At 36.1% G+C, this 12344-nt stretch overlaps 1 pseudogene; it reads left to right on the forward strand.

The window, feature by feature from the left end:
• Positions 1–1653: 1653 nt before the first annotated feature.
• On the forward strand, positions 1654–5886 carry LOC147583494 (actin, cytoplasmic 1 pseudogene; annotated as a pseudogene).
• The last annotated feature ends 6458 nt before the right edge of the window (positions 5887–12344 follow it).

Below are 12344 nucleotides of genomic sequence, written 5' to 3' on the forward strand. Positions count from 1 at the left end.
GGCAAACAATTATTGATAGGGTGAGAATTATTTTATTATTAATTGTTTAACATTTCTTAGCTCTCGTTCATATGATCCCATTTGGTCATCATGATAGCTCTACTATAGAGGCAGAGCTGGTATAGTTAACAAATGAGATAACTGTCCCATATTGGTTATGCGACCTACCCACATCATGCCCTAAATAAGCAGTTAAGCTGGGACTTAAACTTGGGCCTTAGACTTCAATCCATAACCAGTCTACCAGTGCCAAGCTTTTTTCTTCTCCAAGTGGACATATTGTTTGGAAACAAGGAATCAGTGAATTTCATTTGGTAGCCCCTTGTCCACAATAAAGGTAAATGATAGATATCAGGATAGGCTGGATGTAGTTTATATCACAGGTTTCCGAAGTTGAAGATCTTTTGTTCTCTGTTGAGATACCATGTTTCACAGAGATACCTGAAGATCCCTTTCTGGTTCCTGACTATAATTCTGTCATTTTATCCTTCCTATCTCCCAAGCCCCCTTCTAATCATTGGAATTATCTCCCTAATAAACCAAATTCTATTATTTACTTTCCACTGACTTCTGCATTGCACTTTTATGTGTGTTTTGGATACTTAAATCTATCACATGATAACAGTGGGAAAGAACATCGTATCTTTATTTTGGTCCAGGGTGCTGAAAAATTTGTCACTGTAAATCTCATTTTGATGGGGCTTTATGAACATCTTATTCTTTTCTGATTACAAAACTAACACACATCATATAAAATAGTATAAAGAATAAACATAATCCATATTTCTTATTCTAATGATAACATTTAGTATAATCCCTTTCAGGAAAGTAAAAATTATTTAAAAAGACTATTTTAAATAGGTTTATAACATTCTATTATTTGAATATAATTATATAACCATCCTTGCAATTTTATAATACTTAGGTTGTTTCTAATATCTCATTATCATAAATGGTGTTGGATGAACTTCTTTCCCCAAACCTCCGATTATCTTCTTAGGAAATTGCTTAGAAGTTGAATCATCAGGTTCATGGGCAATAATGAAAAAAATCATCACTTTTTCTAAAATTAAAACATAAAATTGGGAACAATAATAAAATAGTACCAAAGAGTTCAAAATAAAAATTAAAAGCCTTTTTTTTAACCTTCATAAAAATGAACTCAAAATGGGCCATAGACCTACATATAAATGAAAAACTATGAAACTTCTGGGAGATGACATAAGAGAAAATCTAGATGATCTCAGGTTTGGCAATGACTTTATAAATGCAACATGAAAGGTACAGTCTATTAAAGAAATAAGTGATAATTTTGACTGTGTTAAAATTAAAACATTTTTGCTTTACAAAGTCACTGTCCAGAGAATGAGAAGACAAGCCACAGACTGGGAGGAGATATTTGCAAAGGACATTTATGATAAAGGACTGTTAAATTCAAAATATTCAGAGAACTTTTGAAACTCAGCAATAAGAGAATGAAGAATCTGTTTGAAAAATGGGCAAAATATCTGAACAGACACCTTACCAAAGAAGATCTATAGTTGGCAGATAAGCATATGAAAAGATATGTGACATAATATGTCATTAGGGAATTGTAAATTAAAGCAGTAAGATACCACCATTAGCATGGCAAAAATCCAAAACACTGACAATAACAAATCCTGGTGAGGATGTGGAACAACAGGGACTCTCTTTCTTTGCTGGTGGGAATACAAAATGGTAGAGCCACTTTGGAAGGCAGTTTGTCATATTCTTACAAAACTAGACATACTCTTACTATATGATCCAGCAGTTGTGCTCCTTGGTACTTCTTCAGAAGAGTTGAAAACTTATGCACACAACTCTGCACACGGATATTTACAGTTTTATTTATAATAGCCAAAACTTGGAACCAAAAGTATGTGAATTCACTTTCAGTAGGTGAATTGATAATTAAGTTGTGGTATATCCAGACAATGGAATCTTATTCATTACTAAAAGTAAATGAGCTGTCAAGCTATGAAAAGAAACATAGGAACTTTGAATGCTTAACTGAGTGAAAGAAGCCAATCTGAAAGATTACATACTGGATTATTCCAACTACATGACATTCTAGAAAAGGTGAAACTATGGAGATAGTAAAAAGATCAGTGGTTGCCAGAAGATGGGAATGAGGGGAGGGATGAATAAGCAGAGCATAGAGAATTTTCAGGGCAGTGAAGAAACTATTCCGTATGATATTATAATGGTGGATACATACCATTATATGTCTGTCCAAACCCATAGAATTTAAAACACCAAGAGTGAGTCCTATTTAAACTCTGGACTTTAGGTGATAATGGTATGTCAGTGTTGGTTCATCTGTTGTTATAAATGTATCACTGTGGTACAGGGACGCTGTGTGTTCATTAAGTGGAGGCAGGGCATATATGGAACTCTTTGTAACTTTCTACTCAGTTTTACTGTGAACCTAAAACTACTCTAGAAGACAGAGTCTATCTAATAAAAAAAGCCCCTCCACCCCAGCCTTCTATTTCTACAGGTCCATTTATTAGAAAAGAATCATCTTTGGCCATTTCTCATTTCTCATTTCTCTTGTTAGGTATTCTGGTAATTGTAAAATGCTTATATCTAACCCTTGATTTTTCAGTTTGGGAGGTTTCTCTTGTTGCTGTGCTAAGAAAGATGAGGAATTCAGCTCATATTTATCATCCTCCACCCCCACTAATTTTGTTTGCTATATAGTTTTACCAGTAGTTTCCTTTGTACATTTCAAACTATATTTTGGTATCTTAATCTTAATGTAGTATACACCTCGGGTTAGCGATGTGTTTGGCTTTCCTTCTCAGTACTTCACCACTGTCATGAAAGCCACCTCAAAGATTAATAGGCATGGTGGTAACGTGACTATAATAAAGAAAAAGTAATCAAACTAAAGTTGAGGGATAGTCTACGAAATAACTGGCCTTTATTCTTCAAAAGTCAAAGTCATGAATAACAAAGACTGAAATATTATTCTAGATTAAAGAAAACTACAGAGATACTACAACATGTAGTTCTGGATTGGATTCTGGATTAAGAAAAAAATGTATTTTCTTTTTTAATAAAAGATATAGTGGGACAAATGGGACAATTTTAATAAAGCCTATGGTAAATGTTAATTAGTGTTAATTTCCAGATTTTGATAATTGTACTGTGATTCTGTAAGAGAATGTCCTTGTCTTTAGATAATACACAATGAAACTTAGGGGTAAAGGAGCATTTATTTGCAACTTACTTTCAAACAGTGAATGTGGATATATAGAGAGAAAATGCTAAAGTAAATATAATGAATTGTTAACATTTGGGAAATCTAGGGGAAGCAATTATTTGCACTATGGCAACTTTTCTGTAAGTCTAAAACACCTTTACAGTTGGCTTGTTTCAATTAAGGTCTCAGGTAAAATCCATATATTGCATTTGTTTGGGGTGGCTCTTAAGAGTCTTGTAATCCATATGGTTCATGCTCCCTTTCTTTTAAAATGCCACTTTTTAATTATAGAAACAACCATTTGACCCACTTTTGAATTTGGATGATCATATGCTCTTTGTGTCATTTAATATATTTCTTTATCATGCGTTTTTCCTGAAGACTGGTACATTTAAGAAGTTCCAGTGAATTTGTGTTAAAAAAAATTGGCATGGTGGTACTAGGGGAAGGATGCAGTAATTCAGGGCAGCATTTAGTTAAAAGAAGGGAGGGAGATGGCACATTAGTCTCTAGCAATGTCAACTGGAAAAGATCTGAGATGCTTACACATTAAGAAAATTGAGGGTCTCGCTCGCTGCAGTCCACCCATGCTTCTTGTCCTCCCACCACTCATTTTCATGCCCACTGCTGCCACCTCCACCTATCACCCTGGAAGAGGAGATCCCTGCACTCATCACTGATGATAACTCTGGTATATGCAAGGTGGGCTTTGCTGGGAATGATGTCCCTTGTCCCCCCGCCATATTCCCATCCATTGTCAGAAACCCCCTGCCTCCAAGGTGTTGTCATGGTGGGCATTAGCCAAAAGGACTCCTATGTGGGCAACAGGGCCCAGAGCAAGCAAGGCATCCTATCCTCAAGTACCCTATTGAGCCTGGCATCATCACCAACAAGGAGGATATGGAGAAGATCTGGTACTGCACCTTCTACAATGAACTGCACATGGCCCCCAAGGAGCACTACAACACTTCCACCACTGGTATTGCCATGGACTCTGGGGACAGGGTAACCCACACTATGCCCATGTTTGTGGGGTACTCCCTGCCCTGTGCCATCCTGTGCCTGGACCTGGCTGGCCAGGACCCGATGGACTACCTCTTGAAGATATTCACAGAGAGTGGTTACAGTTTCACCACCACAGTTGAGTGGGAAATCGTGTGTGACATAACCGAGAAGCTCTGCTAGGTCAACCTCTACTTTGAGCAGGAAATGGCCACTGTGGTGTCCTCCTCCTCCTTGGAAAAGAGCTATGAGCTGGCTGATAGTCAGCTGATCACCATGGGCAAGAAGTGGTACCACTGCCCTGTGGGATTTTCCCAGCTATCCTTTCTGGGTATGGAGTCCTTTGGTATCCATGAGATCACCTTCAACTTCATCATGAAGTGTGACTCTGACATCTGGATGGACCTGTACTCTAACACAGTGCCGAATGGTGGGACCACCATGTACCCAGGCATCTTGGACAGAATGCAGAAAGGGAGCACTACCCTGGAGCCCAGCACTATGAAGATCAAAGTCATCGCTTCTCCTGAATGCAAATACTTTGTGTGGATCAGGGGCTCCATCCTGGCCTTGCTGTTCACCTTTAAGCAGATGTGAATCAGCAAACAGGAGTATGAAGAGTTGGGCCCCTCCACTTCCCACTGCAGATGCTTCTAAATGCCTTGCACGCAGTTATGTAGCATTTGCTGCATGAGTTAATTCCTAAGTATAAATTTACCCTGGCAAATGTGTACACTTCATGCTAGCCTCATAAACTGGAATACGCCTTTGAAAATAAATTTGTCCTTGAAGCTTGTATCTGATGTCAGCCCTGGATGGAAGATTGTTGCTGATTTTGACTTTGTATTCAAATTAAATTTTCTCTTGGTATATGTTTAATACCTTGTACATAACCTTGATTTAAACCTCTTTTATAGAATGTGGCTTAGTCATTTCATGGCTGAGGGGAGAACCTGTTTATGGAAGAGAAATCCATTGGTTTGATGAGCATCCTCCATAAGGTTCTTTTTAAAAAAAATTTTTTTTTTTTTGCTGTTTATTTTTTGAGAGAGAGAGAGAGAGAGAGACAGAATGTGAGCAGGGGAGGGGCAGAGAGAGAGGGAGACACAGAATCTGAAGCAGGTTCCAGGCTCCAAGCTGTCAGCACAGAGCCTGATGTGGGGCTTGACCTCACAAGCTATGAGATCATGACCTGAGCTGAAGTCAGACACTCAACCGACTGAGCCATCCAGGCGCCCCCATAATGTTCTTGATCTGAGTTGGGTATTAATGTGTGAGAGCTGCCTATTTCAGGATTATCTAGAGGCTGGCAAGATTTTTGAACCAGTTGAAATTTCTTTGTCTTTCTGGTCTGACAGGATTAGGAAGGTCTGAGGTTTAGGACCCACTTTCCTTTCTTATCCAGTGTTTTCCTACCAGAACACTGTGGGGTGTTACTAACTGCCTTGTGTTGGAAAACAGTTTACATTTACACCTGTAAATTTATTCATCCTTTTAATATACTAAGGTTTTGTACACAATTCTCAATTGTTTAAGAGATGACAACATTTTTTGGTTTTCTCCTGTCATGTGAGAACATTAGGCTCTCAGCAACATGTCATTGTTTGAGGAAAATAAAGTGCTGCAGTAAACTGGAAAAAAAAAAATCAGCGGGATAGCCTCCCTTGCTTCTTGTCCCAACCTTCTACTTTCGTAAGAAAGGTGAGGACATGAGGTATTCAACAGAATATTATAAAGCATTTTTCCTATAGTTTCAGGACTTGCATCATTTCTACAGAGTTGTATAATAGTTAATTTAGTCATTTACTGATTATCCCTGAGAGCTTTTTTTCTGAGTTGTATTCTCTTCTTTCTTAGCACATTCTCCCTCACTGATCTTACCTGCAGAATGCTGATGCCTCCCAAATCTGCATCTCTTGTGTTGTCTGTTATTACTCTCCTTGAACATGTTCCTCAGACTTAGGAAATTCATGACTGCTCTTGTCCTTTCTTTCCAGAATTTCTTAATCTTCCATAGTACAATGAATATGACCACTATCAAACAATTGCTCAGGGAAAAAAAAAATGTGTGTCATCCTTTATTTCTCTGTCTCCTTTATCCTCCCCACATCTGGTTGGTCCTCAAGTCCTGTTGATTTTCCCTGCTACATGTTTTTTTTGTTTTGTTTTTTTGTTTGTTTGTTTGTTTGTTTTTACTGTTCCATTCACGTCTATCTTTACCACTGTTGTCCTGGTCCAGGCTACTGTGTTTCTCAAGTGGATTACTGTAGCTGCTTTCTGTCTGATTTGCTCATTGTGTTCAACCAGAGTGATCTTTTTAAAATACAAATTCAATCAGTGTTACTCTCCTGCTTAAATCTCTAACATAAAAATGTATGTATTAGTTGTGGTCCTCCAAAGAAGCAGAACTGATGAGATATAGGTAAAGAAATATATAGGAGGAGATTTATTATAGGTATTGGCTAATGTGGTTTTAGACGCCCAGAAGTCCCATGATCTGCTGTCTCTAAGCTGGAGAACCAGGAAATGGTGTAATTCAGGCTATGTGTTAAGGCATGAGAACCACAGGATGGATAGTCTAAGCCTCTATCTGAATCCAAAAGCCCAAGAATCAGAGCACTGATGCACCGGTGCAGAAGATCAGTGTATCAGTTCAAGCATAAAGAATGAATTTGTCCTTTCTCCATGTTTTCATTCTATTCAGGCCCTCAACAGTTTGGATTATACCTACTTGCATTGGTAAGAGCCATCTGCTTTACTCAGTCCAATGATTCAAATCCTAATTTCTTTCATAAACACCCTCAGAGACACACCCAGAAGTAATGTTTTTACCACCCATCTGCACATCCCTTAGTCTAGTCAAGTTGACTTGTAAAATTTATTATCATAATATGGAGAGACCTAATATCTACATCATCTATCTACCATCTATGTCTCCATACATACACATATATACACACATACACAGACATGCTCTTGAGGACATGTGCCTACAGACCTCATAGCCTCCTCTTGCTAGAATTTCTTTCTTTTCCTTGGCCATCTTACTCTCTTGTGCTTCTGGAATGTCACACAGGTTATTTCTTTTGCCTGGACTGTCTGTCCTACCCCTCTTTAATTGGTAACTCATTCTTATCTTTTGTTTCTTGACTCGGTTTACATATCTTTTTCTCCTTTAATCTTTCCTTTATCACTGAACCCTGGAATAGGTATCATTCAGAGGTCCTCCCTGGGAAATATTCTTGCTTTTTCCATCAAGGTATATTGTCATGATGTATAATAATTCTTGTTTGCATGTTTGATCCCAGCAGGCTGAGTTCTGTGCATGTATTAAAACACGTAAGTATTTATATGCATGCTTATTGAGTGAGTATGTAGGCGAACTGAGAAATGGAAAGATTCTATCTAGCATCTACATAGGACTTTGGTGTTAAAAAGAAGTCTGTGAAAGGAAAAAAAATAAAAGCAAGAACATGAAAGAAAACATTTAATACCAGAAGGTAAAGTTTCCAATTATTGCTTCTACTTAAAGTGAGAAAGACATGAAATAATTCATACTCCCTTTGATCTTTGATAAATTGGTTCTTTTCTCTGAATGTTAATTCATAAAATAGAAATATTTAATAATAAAAATTATTCATTTTTAGTCTGACCCATGATTTTTTTCATTCATTCAATAACTATTTATTGGTGCCTACTATATTCCAGGAGCCATTCTAGCAATTTGGCCATTTTCAGGAAGAAGTAGAAAGTTCCATAAAATACTGAGAAAAATGAGTAGTAGAAAAAGGATCAAAATATTTTCTCTTGAGAAAAATGAATAGTGGAAATAGGATTGAAGTATTTTTTCTCCCTTTTAAAAATTGAAATAAAATTAACAGATAACATTGTATTAGTTTCGGATATAGAAAATAACAATTCAGTATTTGTATACATTGTGAAGTATTCATCTGAACAAGTCTCATTGCCATCTGTCCTCATAGAAGTTACAAAAAAATTGTTTTTTCTGGTGATGAGAACTTTTAAGATCTACTTTATTAGTAATTTTCAAATGTGCAATACAATATTATTAACTGAAACCATCATAGTGTGCATTACATCTCCATGACTTACTTATTTTATAACTTGAATTTTGCACCTCTTGGTCTCCTTCATGCATTTTGTCCATCCCTCTAGCTCTTGTTCCCTTTGGCAACCACTTATCTGTTCTCTGTGTCTGTGACTTTTGTTTTGTTTGTTTGTTTTTTTTTTTTTTTAGATTTCACATATAACTGAAACCATACAGTGTATGTTTACCTCTGACTTATTTAATTAATATAATATCCTCAAAGTCTCTCCATATTTGCACAATGGCAAAACTTCATTCTTTTTCACGACTCAGTAGTATTCTGCTATATATATGTGTATTCCATGACTTTTTTTTATCCATTCATCCATCAGTGGTGACCTACGTTATTCCCATATCTTGGCTGTTGTAAGTAATGCTGCAATAAACATAGGGATACGTCTATCTTTTTAAATTAGTATTTTCATTTTCTTAGGATATATTCCCAGAAGCGTAATTGCTGAGTCATATGGTAGTACAATTTTTAATTTTTTTGAGAAAGCTACATTCCATAGTGGCTGCACCAATTTACATTCCACCAAAAGTGCATGAGAGTTCCCTTTTCTCCACATCCTCTCTAGCACTTGTTATTTCTTCTCTTTTAAATAATAGTTATTCTGGCAGTTGTGAGATAACTTATTGTGATTTTGATCATGATTTTGCATTTCCGGATGATTAGTGATGTTGAGCATCTTTTCATATGTCTGTTGGTCCCCTGTGTGTCTTCTTTGGGAAATGTCTCTTCAGATCTTCTGTCCACTTTAAAATCAGATTATTTGTTCTTTTGATATTAAGTTGTGTAGTTAATATATAATATATAAGTTAATATATAATATATAAGTTTGATATTATATATGTGTAGATATTAGCCCATTATTGGATATGTGATTTGCAAATATCTTCTCCCATTTACTGGGTTGCCTTTTTATTTTGTTGATGGTTTCCCTCACCATGCAGAAACTTTTTAGCTTGATGTAGTCCCATTTGTTTACTGTTGCTTTTGTTGCCATTTCCTTTGGAGTCAGATCCAAAAAAATATCACCAAGAGCAATGTCAAGGAAAACCACCCGTTTCTTCTAGGAGTTTTATAGTTTCAAGTCTTATATTCAGATCTTTGATTTATTTTGAGTTAATGTTTGTGTATGGTGAAAGTTCCATTTTCATCATTTTATATGTGGCTGTCCTGCTTTCCCAGCACCTTTTATTGAAGAGACCATCTTTTCTTCATTGTATTCTCTTATCTCCTTGTCATAAATTAGTTGACCCTATATTCATGGGTTTATTTCTGGGGTCCTTATTCTATTCCATTGATCTCTGTGTTTGTTTCTATGTCAATATCACCCTGTTTTAATTACTCAAGTTTTGTAATACAGTTTGAATCTGGGAGCATGATGCCTCCAGCTTTGTTCTTCTTTGTCAAGATTGCTTTGGCTATTCAGTCTTTTGTGGCTCTTCTATTTGTGTGAAAAATGCCACTGGAATTTTGATAGAGATTGCATTGAATTTGTACATTGCTTTGGATAATATGGACATTTAAAAAATACTGATTCTTCCAGTTCATGAGCATGGAATAACTTTTCATTTACTTGTTTTTCCTTCAGTTTCTTTCATCAGTTTCTTATACGTTACCATGTAGAGCTCTTTCACCTCCTTGGTTAAATTTTATTCCTAGGCATTTTATTCTTTTGGATGTAATTATAAACAGGATTGTTTTCTTAATTTCTCTTTCTGAGAGTCTGTATATAAAAACACAACAGATTTTTGTATACTGACTTTATACTTTGCAACTTTACCAACATTTTTTATTAGTTCTAACAGGTGTTATTTTTGTTTTTGTTTTGTTTTGTTTTATTTTTGGAGTCTTCAGGGATTCCTATATGCAAAATCATGTTGTACACAAGTAGTGATGGTTTCACTTCTTCCTTTCCAATTTGGATGTCTTTTATTTCTTTTTTCTTGATTTGGCTAGGATTTAAATACTGTGTTGAATTATAGTGGTGAGAGTGGGCATCCTTGTCTTGTTTCTGCTTTTAAAGGAAAAGCTTTCAGCTTTTTACCATTGAGTATGATGTTAGCTGTAGCTAATATATGGCCTTTATTATGTTGAGGTACATTCTATTACCCACCTTTTTGAGAGTTTTTATCGTAAATGGATGTTGAACTTTTTCAATTGGTTTTCTGCATCTGTTGAGGTGATCATATGATTTTTACCTTTTATTTTGTTAATGTGGTGTATCACATTAACAGGTTTGTGGATGCTGAACCATCTTACACCCTTGGAATAAATCCCACTTAATCATGATGTATGATACTTATTATATATTTTTGAATTCAGTTTGCTAATAATTAAAAAAAAATTTTTTTTAGCATTTTATTTTATTTTTTGAGAGATAGAGACAGATTGTGAGCAGGCAAGGGGCTGAGAAAGAAGGAGACACAGAATCCAAAGCAGGATCCAGGCTCTGAGCTGTCAGCACAGAGCCTGATGCTGGACTTGAACTCATGAACCTTGAGATTGTGACCTGAGCCGAAGTTGGATGCTTAACCAACTGAACCACCACCCAGGTGCCCCTATGTGTGTGTGTGTGTGTGTGTGTGTGTGTGTGTGTGTGTGTGTATGTGTGTGTGTTTTAAAGTTTATTTATTTATTTTGAGAGAGAGAGAGAGAGAGACAGAGAGAGAGAGAGAGAGAGAGTGGGAGGGGCAGAGAGAGAGAGGAGAGATTCCACTGATAGAGATTGCACTGAATTTGTACATTGTCAAACAGCAGGCTCTGTGCTGTATTGACATCTGACTCGAGGCTCAATCTCACAAATGACCTGAGCTGAAATCAAGAGTTAGATGTGTAACCAACTAAGCCACCCACTTAGGCGCCCCTGTTTTATGTTTTTGATGTTACATTTTACATCTTTGAATTTTGTGTATTGCATAAGTAATTATTATAGTTATATTTATTTTTACTCCTTTTATCTTTAAAGTTTATACTAGCTTTGTAAGACCACTTTTACTATATACTTAACTTTATCAGTGAAATTTTTACTCTCATATTTTTTCTTTTTACTAATTAGTGCCCTTTTCAGCTTAAAGAAGTCTCTTTAACATTTCTTGTAAGACTGGTTTAATGGTGACAAACTCCTTTACCTTTTGCTTGTTTGGGAAATTATTTCTCCTTTAATTCTGAATGATAATTTTTTTAGGTACAATATTCTTAATTGGAAATTTTTCCTTTTCAGCACTTTGAATATATCATGCCACTCTTTTCTGGCTTATAAAGTTTTTTGTTTGTTTGTTTGTTTGTTTGTTTGTTTGTTTTGAGAGAGAGAGTGTGCATGTGAGTGGGGCAGGGGCAGAAATAGAGAGAGAATCCCAAGCAGGCTCCATGCTATCAGTGCAGAGCCCCATGTGGGGCTTGATCCTATCAACCATGAGATCATGAGGCCTGAGATGAAATCAAGAGTCAGACACTTAACTAAGCTACCCAGGCACCCCTGGCCTGCAAATATTTTGTGGAAAAAAATTTGCTTATAGCCTTATGGAGGTTTCTTTGTATGTAACAAGTTATTTCCTCTTGCTGCTTTTAAGAATCTCTGTTTAACTTTTGACATTTTAACTATAATATATCTTGGTGTGGGTCTCTTTAAGTACATCTTGTTTAGAATTATCTGGGATTCCTGAATTTTGAGGTTGATTCCTTCCCAAGGTTAGGAAAACCATCCATTTCTTCAAATGTTTTCTGCTCCTTTGTGTTTTTTCCTTCTGCGACCCCTATAACATGAATGTTATTTCACTTGTAGTTGTCCCAGTTTTTCAGTTCATTTATTGTATTCTTCAGCTCTCTGGCTTCTGTTTGGTACTTTCTGATATTTTCTCTTTGTTAATATTCTTACTGTGTTCTTCCATTCTTCTTCTCATTTTGCTGACATTTTTATGACCATTAATTTGAACTCTTTATTACATAAATTACTTGTTTCTGTTCCATTAAGTTTTTTTTTCTGGTGGCTTATCTTT

The sequence above is a fragment of the Puma concolor genome, chromosome A2 (assembly GCF_028749965.1).
Source record: "Puma concolor isolate L17-30 chromosome A2, mPumCon1.1.hap2, whole genome shotgun sequence".
In the NCBI taxonomy this organism is placed as follows: Eukaryota; Metazoa; Chordata; class Mammalia; order Carnivora; family Felidae; genus Puma; species Puma concolor.